We start from the raw sequence: 13,686 nt of genomic DNA, 5'->3' as shown, positions 1-13,686 counted from the left end.
ATGACAATGCAGTTGCAAGGTCTATGTCACCACAAGATCTTCCAGTGGGGTCTTCCAGACCTACTCTCAACAATGAGCTTGTCCTCAGCACTGCTGCCCGCCAGCCTGGGAGTTTGGATTCTTAGGGAATTGAGTTCTGCTGGATACAACCTTTCTGTAGCATTAGACCTTACCCACCATCACCAAATGACTGCTGATTGGCACTTGAGACCTTCTCCTTGTAGGAATTATTTCTTAGGGTTACCTGTTTTGGAATGAGGAGAAATGGGAATCGGGGTGTCGGGACGACGGTTACCTGCATGCCTAATGGAATAGGCTTGGGCATGGGGAGAGAGGAAACAGCCTTTTCTAGTTATACAAAGTTGTGTAAAGGCATGGGCCATTTCTACTAAATGGTCAGCTGTCACTACACATGTACTCTTTTTTTTTTTTTTTTTTTTTTTTTTTTGAGAAAGGGTCTCTGTCACTGAGGCTGGAGCGCAGTGGCAAAATCAAAGCTTACTGCATCCTTGACCTTCTGGGCTCAAATGATCCTCCTACCTCAGCCTCCCCGGTAGCTGGGACCACAGGCATGTGCCACCACACCCAGCTAATTTTTAAATTTTTTGTAGAGACAGGGTCTTCCTGTGTTGCGCACGCTTGTCTCAAACTCCTGACCTCTGGTGATCTGCCTGCCTCGGCCTCCCAAAATATTGGGATCACAGGCATGAGCTACCGTGCCCAGCCTAGGAGAAGTGTTATCGGGGGACCTGAGGAAAAGTCAGCAAAACTAGCCTAAATGGTAGTGGGGATGGGGAGGGATGTACCTATTTTCTTTCAGGACCTCAGAAATTTAAGCATTTTAGTGGCCATACAAAATGCCTGGCTATGAAAGGGACCTCATGACCATCCAGTCCAACATGATAATTGCAGTTGGAGAAACTGAGGCCTTCCATGACTACCTGTGGTCTCCCTGCTAGTTTGAGGCAAAACTGGATTTCCACTCTTTGTTCTTTCCTTTATATTATGTTGTCTCCTTTATAATGTCCTGAGAGAATGAAACTCTCACCAGAACTATGTCTCAGCCAAAGTATAGAATCATTCGTGATAGACAGATGAATGACTCAGATGGAAATCTCATGCCATCAGGTCTTGGGCAGCTCCCATAGAGTCCTGCTGCAACTTTTGTGCCTTCCATAAAGTGGCAACACTGTAGGCTCCTTGCCTCGATTTTAGAGCATTAACTCCCTAATCGCTAGTGAGCAAAGAGGCAGATCTCTGCAAAGCTACATTGTCTATAACAGCTCTCTTTGTACATGGTGTGACTAAGTACCTCAAAAGTAACCTGCTTTTGCAGGTTTTTAAGGATCAGCTTCATAAGACTCTGAGGTTTAGAATTGATTCCAGATCACAACTGAGGGGAATGAATGGAAACAGAGGAAATGAAGGGAAAAAAGAAGCATCGTGGAGCTGAAAAGCAGTACATCCAGCAGGACTAGTACTGATAAGGACAGCACTGTCCATTCTCTTGTCTCCTAGATTGAGCATTTTTCTGGCCTCCTTTGCTTCATCTTTTCACAACTGGATGAAGGGATCAGAAACAACTATGTCATAGTGCTCATTCCTGAAAACTCCCCATTGCAAGCTCCTTGCCTCTGCCTGGAGGGAGAAAGAACCTGCTATAGCTCAGAGATGAAGAGGGCAGAGTCTAGCCTTTTAGCCCTAGTGGCCCATTTGGATAGGACTGCTACTCATGACTGTCCTGATACTGGAAGAAAGGACTTTGTTAATCTTCTCCCTCAAGGATAGCTCTGCTGCATAGGCCCACACCCTGCTCAGAATCACTATACTTTAGTCTTCCTCCAAGCTCCAGAGCCGTTGGTACAAATGCTTTATTGAAACTAAATATGTAAGATTAAGACATATGGAAGTTAGCATAGTCATCACATCCTGTTCCTTGGTTAGCTGAGGCAGCTCAGTGGCTGAACCTAGTCAAGCCAACCCACAGGTTCATTCACGACTTCAAGATTAGATGCCGATTCTTTTGGATTTCTACAATTATTAAATACACGTCTGAGTGGGGGGAAAAACATCCGGATCCATCGTAAGACCATGCATCTATCTATTGGATGACACCTTGGTAATTCATCTTCTCTGTTCAACTGAGAGGGGGGGCATTATGCTGAGATCTTTTTCCTTGTCTTAAAATAGTTGTTTTGACCCATCTGTAAATATTTATATAATGTATTATACTAGGCTATGTGTGATATCTCTGGAGCATACAAAAAAGTAATCTGTAACCTCAATGGGCCTACAGTCCTTCTGAGGCGTAAATAGAAAGCAGGCCAGGTATAGTGGTTCACAGCTGTAATCCCAGCACTTTGGGAGGCCAAGAGGGGAAGGATCACCTGAGATCAGGAGTAGAGACCAGCCTGATCAACAGGGTGAACCTGTTGATCTCTACTAAAAATAAAAAAAATTAGCTGGATGTGATGGTGGGCACCTGTAATCCCAGCTACTCAGGAGGCTGAGGCAGGAGAATCGATTAAACCAGGGAGGCAGAAGTTGCAGTGAGCCGAGATCACGCCACTACCCTCCAACCTGGGTGACAGAGTGAGACTCCATCTCAAATAAGAGAAAGCAAACACTTTGGGTGTTTTCTTTGTGCCAGGCTCTTATAACCATACATTCCCCTATCTGCCAATCAGCAATTTGAGGTTACGATTGTCCATCTCCACCAACAATTTTGAAATCACAACACTAAAGCTTATCTTTGATCTCATAGAAATTAAGTGGTAAAGACAGGGAAGGGGGGACAACACATACCGGGGCCTGTTGGGGGTTGGGGCAAGGAGAGCATCAGGTTAAATAGCTGCATGTGGGGCGTAATACCTAGGTGATTGGTTGACAGGTGAGCAAACCACCATGGCACGCATTTACCTATGTAACAAACCTGCACATTCTACACATCTATCCCAGAACTTAAAATATATAATGAAGTGGTAAAGCGTACTTAATAAATGCCATGGATGTGCTTGTTCTTGTTCATACATTGAGGTTCTTCATTTCTCTTAAGGAATTCTCAGTAAACCCTGAAAGTCCTTTTAACTTTAAACATGAGAGAGGAGGACTGTTTCCATCCCAGGGACAGAAATATCAGAAGGATGAGAAAGAGGGAGCTGAGCAAGGACCTTCTGCTTTTCCCCTCCTGCTGGCCATTACGCCATTACACTTGTTTTAGAAGAAAAGGTTAATTCTGAGTAGCACGGTAGAATCGTTTTTGAGAAGAATACTAATACTCTGGATATTTCCTTTTTTTTTTTTTTTTTTTTTTTTTGGAAGGAAACAAGCTGAGAGAAAGGGACTATGGATGCCATCCATATGATTTGTGACTAATGTGTCCCTTGCCAGTCTGCTCTCATGTTGACATGTGCCCAAAGCATTTCTGTCATGCTGCCTCTTTTTCTAGAATGTCAAGCCTTGATCACGCTGATTATTTACTGTGTTAATAACACATGCTGTGTTTGTGGGAATAAAATTTCTACCTTCTGCGTATGTGTCCACCTGTTGGGTTATACTGAGAACAATCGAAAAGAAAGGGCCTGGATGGGGAGAGCTCAGAAAAGGTCACCCCAAAACTCAGTGCCAGGAAGGAGACCAGTGCTAACTGAACATCTGCTTGGGTAAAACACTGCATTTGACACATCTACATCTCTCATTCCATTTAATTTTCAACAATAATCCTCTGAGCCTAGTACAAGCATACACAATTTTCAGGGAGGATACTAAGTTTCTGAGAAGACACTCACCCAATCTCACCTGGCCCCTAGTTATTGATGGAGCCCATATGTGAACTCGGCCAATTCTTACTCTTTTCCTCTACGGCAGGCTCCCTGCCAGTGTTTGTCATGGCAGGTCAGCACATGGGATACTGGATCTGAGAATCTGATCTCCAGGGATCTTCCCCTTATTCTGCTCCCCTTGGAGGATTCAGCAGATGCCTGGAGTGGAGGATAAATGGAGGGAGTCATTGTCTTCACATTTGGGAATATGTGCTCATATGAAATGATGCAAAGAAGGACAAAAATAGTTGGCCAAGTGGGGTGGCTCATGCCTGTAATCCTAGTACTTTGGGAGGCTGAGGCGGGGGGATCACCTGAGGTCAGGAGTTGGAGACCAGCCTGACCAACAAGGTGAAACCCCGTCTCTAGTAAAAATAAAAAAATAGCCGGGCGTGGTGGCAGGTGCCTGTAGTCCCAGCTGCTTGGGAGGCTGAGGCAGGAGAATTGCTTGAACTCGGGATGCAGGCAGAGGTTGCAAGGAGCCAAGATCATGCCACTGCACTCCAGCCTGGGAGATGGAGTGAGACTGTCTTCAAAAAAAAAAAAAATGTTAGCATTCACTTAATTGCATACATGTGTACATTGACTAAGGTATCTATGAGCATTCTTATTCAATCCTCCCAAGAACACAGAAAGATAAGTACCATAACAATTCTCACCTGTAGATAAGAAGCTGCACACTGGAGAAGTTAACTAGTCCCGGTCTTCTAGTTAACTACTAAGAAAAGGATCCTTGATTCATACCCAGGTCTGAGTTCTGAGCCTTAATTACTTTGTTGCATTGCATCTGGTGTTGAGTGATTATTCTGTCCCCATCAACAACTGGTAGGCCGCAGAAACCTTTTATTTATGGGCAGTTCAGGCAAGTAAATTTCATCACCTAATGACACAGCTTTTTTATTTAGAGAGCTGTCAACATGAGATAACCTCCCTCTCTGGTTTGGTGGTGGTTACTCATTTATTCAGAGCTGCTATTAATTTTAATTATTTGTTTGACCTTTGACCACCATAAAGTTCATCTGATTAAAAAAATTCTTTCTTAACACAGAAAATTGCTAATAAATACCAAAAGCTCTAGGTCAACAAAACCAGGCATGCTTGATTAAATATCCATGGAGCTTATAAAATATCTGCCTAGGCCCTTGGCATTTGTAAAGAGACATTTATGACTCCAACACAATCTTTGCTATCATTGGGCTATTGCTAACATATCAATCTTGACCATCAGCTTTGACTTTTCCTCTGGAAAAATAACTTAAGCTTTCTACATTTTCTACATTTCTGGCACAATACAGAATTCATGCATTTTAAGATACACACACTTTCTCAGCAAATGAGGCTTTTAAGAACTGAAATAATATAAATTCTGCACACTTTAAAATCCATAAAGCAACAGAAACCCTCCACAGGGGACAGGGAAAGGGAGGCTTCAAAGCAGGAGGAATGTACATTAAACATAAAAGGGAGTTTCCTCTCTCTGAGGTTGAAGGACAATGTTTGCCAAGAATTTCCTTCTTTGAAGATGACTGTGAATAGAGCCGGTTTCTTCTCTGCAGTAGTTTTTGGATTCAGGGAAAGAGTCTTTTGAATTTTTAAATTTTCATTCCATATATTCTTTTCTTAAATCTCTTGGCTGAGCTCTTAGTCTTTTGTGATGGTGTATGAATTGTTAGGCAAAAGTAACTTGGTGGAAAATATCTGAAAAAACTGAAAGGAGAAAGTGTGAAGTTATTCTGTTTTTGGTGAGAATTCCCCAACATGTGAAGATTACTTTTTGTTCTACTGTTCTGAGGTTGAGTATCCAGTCATAATCCACTCCCTGCATTGTAATTTGGGATGCAAGCTGGTCTCTGGGTCACAGATCCATTTTACTGGCAAATGCAAAAGTTAAGATGAGTCCTCCACTTAATGCAACTTTTTCTCTGTTCCCAACCCCCTTTCTTTGGATTTATTGAGGATGCATTCTAGCTCTTATATCTTTTTAATAACGTAGGCTGAAACTTAATGGAAATACTGCATTACTGAAATACTAAGCTCTCAGATCAGTAGGATGTGTCTAACAAGCACCAAAGTATTAAAATAAGTTGGCACATTGACATCCAGTTACATATATAAAACGTGGTTCTTGATTTAAAAATTACGGACCAAGAAGCAGCTTCTCCGCTCCTTCTGGAATCTCCACTTGGTTCAGCCCGCCTACCTCCACTCCTGCCTCTACTATGTCCATCAGGGTGACCCAGAAGTCTTCCAAGGTGTCCACCTCTGGCTCCTGGGCCTTCAGCAGCCTCTCCTACACAAGTGGGCCCAGTGCCCCCATCAGCTTCTCTAACTTCTCCCGAGTGGGCAGTAGCAGCTTCTGGGGTGGCCAGGGTGGAGGCTATGGTGGGGCCAGTGGAATGGGAGGCATCACCACCATCACGGTCAACTAGAGCCTGCTGAGCCCCCTTAACCTGGAGGTGGACCCCAACATCCAGGCCGCACCCAGGAGAAGGAGCAGATCAAGACTCTCAACAAGTTTGCCTCCTTCAAAGACAAGGTACGGTTCCTGGAGCAGCAGAACAAGATGCTTGGAGACCAAGTGGAGCCTCCTGCAGCAGCAGCAGCAGATGGCTTGGAGCAACATGGACAAATATGTTCGAGAGCTACATCAATAACCTTCGGCAGCAGCTGGAGACTCTGGGCCAGGAGAAGCTGAAGCTGGAGGCAGAGCTTGGCAACATGCAGGGGCTGGTGGAGAACTTCAAGAAAAAGTATGAGGATGAGATCAATAAGCGTACAGAGGTGGAGAATGAATTTGTCCTCTTCAAGAAGGATGTGGATGAAGCTTACACGAACAAGGTAGACCTGGAGTCTCGCCTGGAAGGCCTGACTGACGAGATCAACTTCTTCAGTCAGCTGTATGAAGAGATAATCCGGGAGCTGCATTCCCAGACCTTGGACACGTTTGTGGTGCTGTCCATGGACAACAGCCGCACCCTGGACATGGACAGCATCATCACTGAGGTCAGGGCGCAGTACGAGGAGATCGCCAACTGCAGCTAGGCTGAGGCTGTGAGACCATGTACCAGATCAAATATGAGGAGCTGCAGGTGCTGGCTGGGAAGCACGGGGGTGACCTGGGGTGTTCGAAGACAGATCTCCGAGATGAATGGGAACATCAGCCTCATCCAAGCTGAGACTGAGGGCCTCAAAGGCCAGAGGGCTTCCCTGGAGGCCACCCTCACAGATGCCGAGCAGCGTGGGAAGCTGGCCGTTAAGGATGCCAACGCCAAGCTGGGAGGCTGCCCCACAGCCAGCCAAGCGGGACATGGCACAGCAGCTGCGTATCAGGGGCTGATAAACTTCAAGCTGGCCCTGGACATCAAGATAGCCACCTACAGGAAGCTGCTGGAGGGTGAGGAGAGCCGGCTGGAGTCTGGGATGCATAACATGAAGTATCCATTCGAAGACCACCAGTGGCTATGCAGGTGGTCTGAGCTCGGCCTGGGGGAGCCTCACAAGCTACTGCCTGAGCTCCAGCTTTGGTTCTGGCACCGGCTCCAGCTCCACCAGGGTCGTGGTTGTGAAGAAGCTTGAGACTCGTGATGGGAAGCTGGTGTCTGAGTCCTGACATCTGCCCAAGTGAACAGCTGCGATAGCCCCTCCCAGCCTTCCCCTCCTGCGGCTGCCCCAGAGCCTGGAAGGGAGGCTGCTGTGCAGGGGAGCACGGTGAATGGGAGACTCACCTGAGGCTCAGCCCTAGCCCTAAGCCCACCTGCAGGGGAGTTTACTATCGGGGGACCCCCCATTGCCCATGCCTCCAGCTACAAAACAATTCAATTGCGCTTTTTTTTTTTTTTTGGCTAAAATAAAACTTGAGCTAGCTCTGCCAAAAAAAAAAAAATAATAATAATGTTTGCTCCTTGTAGAAAGTGTAGAAAAATAAGAAAAAAAAATTCACCCACATTATGTCACCCAGAGGGTAACACTTATTAACCATTTAATGCAGTTTTTTTTTGTTTTGGTTCGGTTTGTTTTTTTTTTTTTTTTTTTTTTTTAAACAGAGTCTCACTCTGTTGCCCAGGCTAGAATGCAATGGTGCAATCTTGGCTCACTGCAACCTCCGCCTCCCGGGTTCAAGCTATTCTCCTGCCTCATCCTCCCAAGTAGCTGGGATTACAGGCACCCACCACTGCACCTGGCTAAGTTTTGATTTTTAGTAGAGACACGTTTCTGCATGTTGGCCAGGCTGGTCTTGGACTCCTGACCTCAGGTGATCCAATGCAGTTCCTTTCAATGCCCTGAGTTTGTTAATGGCTGCATGTTTAAAAATCTGGAATAGGCCTAATATGCTGGAAACTTAATGTTTTGTAGTAAGAAGACAAAATAATTTATGCAGTTCATTTGACCACAGTTTGTTTTTGATTACTGTGAAAGTTCTGAAAGTTACAGCTATAAGCAACCTTAACCTGTTTTGCAGGTTACTCTTGCTTGGTACTTGATTTCTGGCGGGATGTTTTGTCTTTGACTTTGAGAATCTGCTCTCTAGACTTACATAAATATGACAGCTTGTGTTACTAATGCTAATAGATTAATTAGGTAATATGGTTTTAATAGGTAAAACACAACCCAAAGAGCACTGTTCCCGGACTTAGGCAGATCTGGACTCCAGTCCTGGCTCTGCAGCTTCAAACCTGTGCAGCCTTAAGCAAATCACCAAGCTCAAATCTCTTTGATTCTTAATTTCCTCATCACTAAAATGAGAGTAAAAACCTACATCATATGGTTATTGTGAGATAAAAATAGGTGCAGATTCAAAGAAAATCACCAGATAAACTTGAATTGTCACACAGTGTGACTTAGAATTCTTCTAAAAAATCAACATGTATCATAATATGTAAGTTTTTGTAAGTGAAAAAGCCCTACTGTTAAAGGGTTAAATGGTACCTGGCCTTCTATTTTTCCTTCAAATGATACCATGCTAAAAGACAAATAATGAATTAAGAGTGTTCACTTTTTGAAGGGAAACTATCGGTCTGATTTATGTTGCTCATTCTGGCTAAATCTACACCTTGGAAAATTACTGTCATTTTAATTTTCTTCCCATTGTTCTTGGAGTACTTGTGAAATTTATCATCTCTTCTCAGATCCACCTGATACTTCATTTTTAAGCAAGTGCTTCTAAAAAGATGAAGGCGTTTTTTATCTCCAGTTCTTAGAAACCAGTTTGCAGCTCGTGGTAATTTTAATTTTCTAAGCACCTCTTATGAGCAAACAACTTTGTAATGCCTTTCTACCTATATTATCTCACGAAATGGTCACAAAAACATTAATGAAGCAGGAATATTACACTTTCTACATGTTTTTGTTTTTTATTTTTGAGACTGGGTCTTGCTCTGTCACCCAGGCTGGAGTGCAGTGGTGAGATCTCGGCTCACTGCAGCCTCCACCTCCTGACCTCAAGTGGTCCTTCCGCCTTGGTCTCCCTAAGTGCTGCGATTATAGGCGGGAGCCACTGTTCCTGGCCTCTAGATGTTCTTAAATATTCCCAGCAATTTACAGATGAGGAAACCAAGTCAACACATGAATTGTCTTGATTCCTGGCAAAAAGCTGGCTCGGTATCTCTGGCTTTTTTTCCCCATTACAGAGAGCGAGGCAAGACGGTCATTCCATCAGTTGTCACTGAGTTCCTGTCATCGGCTGCACTGGGGAGCGCGAGGCTAAGAGGGGGCAGTCAATTCCCTCGGGTTCCTCCTCACCTGGGTGCCCAGGAGAAGGTGGAAGCCAGGCTACTTCCCTTTCCTCTACAGGAGGCCGAGCATGTGCTGCTGGAGGACACCTTACAAGGGCGAAAAAGTGGCCCCTCTCCAGCAGCCCTTTATGTTGTCCAAGTCCACCCGCAGCGGCCCGGGGAAGCCAGCGCTGCAGCAGCTCCGCTCGCGGCCTGTAACACTTCAGCACCTGGCCCTAGCGGACAGCGCCAAGCGTGGCTGCAGGCCTGGAGGCCCAGCCAGGGCCGCCGAGGGTACTTGGCCGCCTGGAACGTCCGAAGCAGCAGCACGGCCCTCAGCAGCCGGGTGCCGCGACCGGAGCCAGCGCCTTGCCGCCGTCCGGCCCCTTCGTCTCCGCGCCCATTGCCTGGCGCGTCCTTCCCTGGCCTGCCTTGGGCTGTCCCCTGGGATCCCGCGCTGCAGCCGCTCCCTGGGGCAGCACTCCACCCCTCGGGCCCGGACACGCTGTCTACCCGGGCCATTGAAATGTCCAAGCACATAAACAAGTTTGAGAAGGGGTTGCTGTAAAGGTACCCTTCCTCCAGGCTGAGGGCTCTAGCCGCCCTTGGAGTCTATCCTTGATGGCTCGTCTTGAGACCTTTTAAAAACTCCTTTGTTGTGCTCCCTACTTTATTTAAAGGTATGTTTCGGGAGGCTGAGGCACGAGAATCACTTGAACCCAGGAGGCGGAGGTTGCAGTGAGCCAAGATCAGACCACTGCACTCCAGCGACAGAGCAAGACTGTCTCAAAAAAAAAAGTTACCAGTCATAAACCACTACAATTTTTTTTTTTTTTTTTTTTTTTTTTTTGAGACAGAATCTTGCTCTATTGCCAGGCTGGAGTGCAGTGGCACGATCTCAGCTCACTGCAACCTCCACCTCCCGGGTTCAAGCCATTCTCCTGCCTAAGCCTCCTGAGTAGCTGGGATTACAGGCGTGCCCCACTATGCCCCGCTAATTTTTGTATTTTTAGTAGAGATGGGGTCTCACCATGTTGGCCAGGATGGTCTCGATCTCTTGACCTCGTCATCCCCTCACCTCAGCCTCCCAAAGTGCTGGGATTACAGGTGTCAGCTGCCACGCCCAGCCTATTTTAACATTTAATGCTGATCTCCATTGTCATGTATGTCTGTGTTTAGCGTATTCCCAGTTGAATTTGCACAAGCCTTTTCGAAAGCAATTTCGCACCATGAAACAAAGAGTCTATGGTAAATATTCTTTGATACTATAATTTCACTTCTGGAAGTCTAACAGAGGAGAAAAATCGGAAGTTGAAAAGTCAACCACACACAAAAATCACACAGATATTCCTTTAAAAACTAATTATAAAGATTTATTACAGCATGATATACAAAACTAGAAAAATGAAAAATATTTTTACTTACTTAAATACTGATTTTTTTTTTTTTTTTTTTTTGACAAGGTCTTGTTCTGTGGCCCAGGCTGGAGTGTAGAGGTGGAATCATGGCTCATTGCAGCCTCAATTCCCTGGGCTCAGGTGATCCTCCTGCCTCAATCTCTTGTATAGCTAGGACTACAGGCATGGGCCACCACTTCTGGCTTATTTGTTTATTTTTTGTAGACACAGGGTCTTGTTAATGTTGCCCAGGCTGGTCTTGAACTCTTGGGTTTAAGTGATTAAGTGATCCTCTCACCTTGGCCTCCAAAGTGTGGGATTGTAGGTATAAGCCACAACACCTGGTGTCTTTTGTTTTTTTTTTCTCTTGACCTCTGCTATTGAAACACAACTAAACATTTGTATTTAGAATGTTTAAATAAAACTTCAACCATAAATGGATTCAAAACATGGCAATCATGCATGTGCTAAATGGATTTGTATATTGGAATATTATGGAACCATGGAAAGTACATTATAAAAATGATAAAAAGTGCTTATTTTATGAGTAAAGTAGGACATAAATTTTTAGTACAGTTGGACGTAATCTCTGCAACTTTTATGGGTGATGGCAGAATTATTTAGACACTACTGGATACATGTGCTCAATAAATAGTAATTGGATAAATGAAAAGACAGGTGAAGGGTAGTTCCTAACATGTTTTTTCTACTCATAATTTTCTGTAGCAAGATATGTTGGTTTTATAGGAAACAGCACTTTTTTTTTAAAGATGCCATGTCTAGAAACTTTGTTCGTAAATTGTATTTTCAAATCTTGACTTTATTTTATTTGAGACAGGGTCTCACTGTGTCACTCAGGCTAGTGCAGTGGCATCATCACAGCTCAATGCAGCTTTGACTTCCTGGGCTCCAGCGATTCCTTCACCTCAGCCTTTTGAGTAGCTGAGACCACAGGCCTGTGCCACCATGCCTGGCAAACTTTTGTATTTTTTTTTGTAGAGACAGGGTCTGGTTATGTTGCCCAGGTTGGTGTCAAACTTCTCAGATCAAGCAATCCACCCACCCCCACCTCCCTTAAGTGCTGGGATTACAGGGGTGAGCCACTGCCCCGGCTTCAAATCTTATCTCACAGTTCTGTGAGTGATGGTTTAATTCCCACTGATAGATGAGGAAGTGGGGGCCCAACACCTTATTCTTCTGTGAAATCAGGTTGTAAGTGCCGTGTCTAGGTCTTCTGACTCCAAGTCCCTTGATATTTCCTGACATTGAACTTGGCTGGTATGTTCCAGGCTCTGGTTTTGGAGACAGGAAAAAAATTGCAGTCCCTGCCCTGTGCCTGGCTTGCTGGGTGATTTGGGGGTAAGTCACTTCCCTTTGTGTCGCTTCCTTTCTTGGGCTCTTGACCTGGTGGTTTATAAAATCAATCTTTCCCACTGTTTCCTTCAGTAGAGAGAGGACTCTGTTAGGATGTTGTCTATCCTGTCTAACGCTCTCCTAGTCACTTTATCACTCATCTCCCTGTTTTTTCTTTTGTCATTTTCATCCTGTCAATTTACTATGTCCCTTTACCATGTCAACCTCTTGTTGACATTTTGTCATATTTTCAGAAATGATATTTATTTATTTGCTTATTATATATTTTACCTATCTAGATATAAACTTTGTGAGGACACAAGTTCTCTCTGACTTTTGCTCATCTGTATCTCCAAAATCTAGCACAGGGTTGGACTCACTCATGGTTAGCTCGGTAAGATACTTGTTGAAGTAATTGCAGGAATGGAAGTGTACGTGTGATAAAGATAAGATGAGCTTGCCTCTCCCACAACATCCCCTACTACTACTACTGGGCTTACCCCCATTAGTCTTGTCAGGAAATAAAATGCTAGAGCAGTAGTTCTTGGCTGGGTGATTTTTGCTATCCCAGATGACATTTGGCAATATCTGGAGCTATTTTTGGTTGTCACAATTGGGACATGCTACCGGCATCCAGTGGTCAGAGGCCAGGGAGGTTGCTAAACTTCATACAATGCACAGGACAGCCCCATCCCACTCCAGCTCCTGATAAAGAATCCACAGATCCTAAAAGTCAATAGTGCCAAGATTGGGAAACCCTGTGCTAGAGAGATTGAATGAGGTTAGTTTGCTTATCTGTTTTAAAGTTTTCATTTGGGTGATTGTTTTGAAATAATTTCAAGCATACAGGAAAGTTGCAAGAATAGTATAAAAAATGACCTTCACCCAGATTCTCCAATTGATATCTTACCATATTACATTATCATTTTCTCCATATATGTAATTATTTTTTCTTTCTGAACTATTTAAGGGCAAGTTGCAGACATGATGTTCTGTTACTTCTATATAACTCAGTGTGCATTTCCTAAAAGGTTTTACATAAACAGCACAATTATCAATTATGATGAACCAACGTCATTATCTAATTTAAAACCTTATTCATATTTCACATATTATCCCAACTGTGTGTGAAGCAAGTGGTTTATTCCTCTTGCATTTGGGATGAGGGTGGAGCTTGAGTCCCTGGTTCTAACCCATTCCAGCGTTATTTAACAAGAATTAAAGCTTTACGCCAGGCGCGGTGGCTCACGCCTGTAATCTGAGCACTTTGGAAGTCTGAGGTGGGCAGATCCCAAGGTCAGGAGTTCAAGACCAGTTTGCCAACATGGTGAAACTCCATCTTTACTAAAAATACAAAAATACAAAAAATTAGCTGGGTGTGGTGGTGTATGTCTGTAATCCCAG

At 44.3% G+C, this 13,686-nt stretch overlaps 1 pseudogene; it reads left to right on the top strand.

Annotated features, from left to right (window-relative positions):
* The first annotated feature begins 6,040 nt into the window (after nt 1-6,040).
* Nucleotides 6,041-7,431, top strand: LOC112129378 (keratin, type II cytoskeletal 8-like; annotated as a pseudogene).
* Nucleotides 7,432-13,686: the final 6,255 nt, after the last annotated feature.

Source organism: Pongo abelii, chromosome 18 (assembly GCF_028885655.2).
Source record: "Pongo abelii isolate AG06213 chromosome 18, NHGRI_mPonAbe1-v2.0_pri, whole genome shotgun sequence".
In the NCBI taxonomy this organism is placed as follows: domain Eukaryota; kingdom Metazoa; phylum Chordata; class Mammalia; order Primates; family Hominidae; genus Pongo; species Pongo abelii.
Note: the sequence above shows the minus strand (reverse complement) of the source record. Positions and strands in the feature narration are given on the sequence as shown.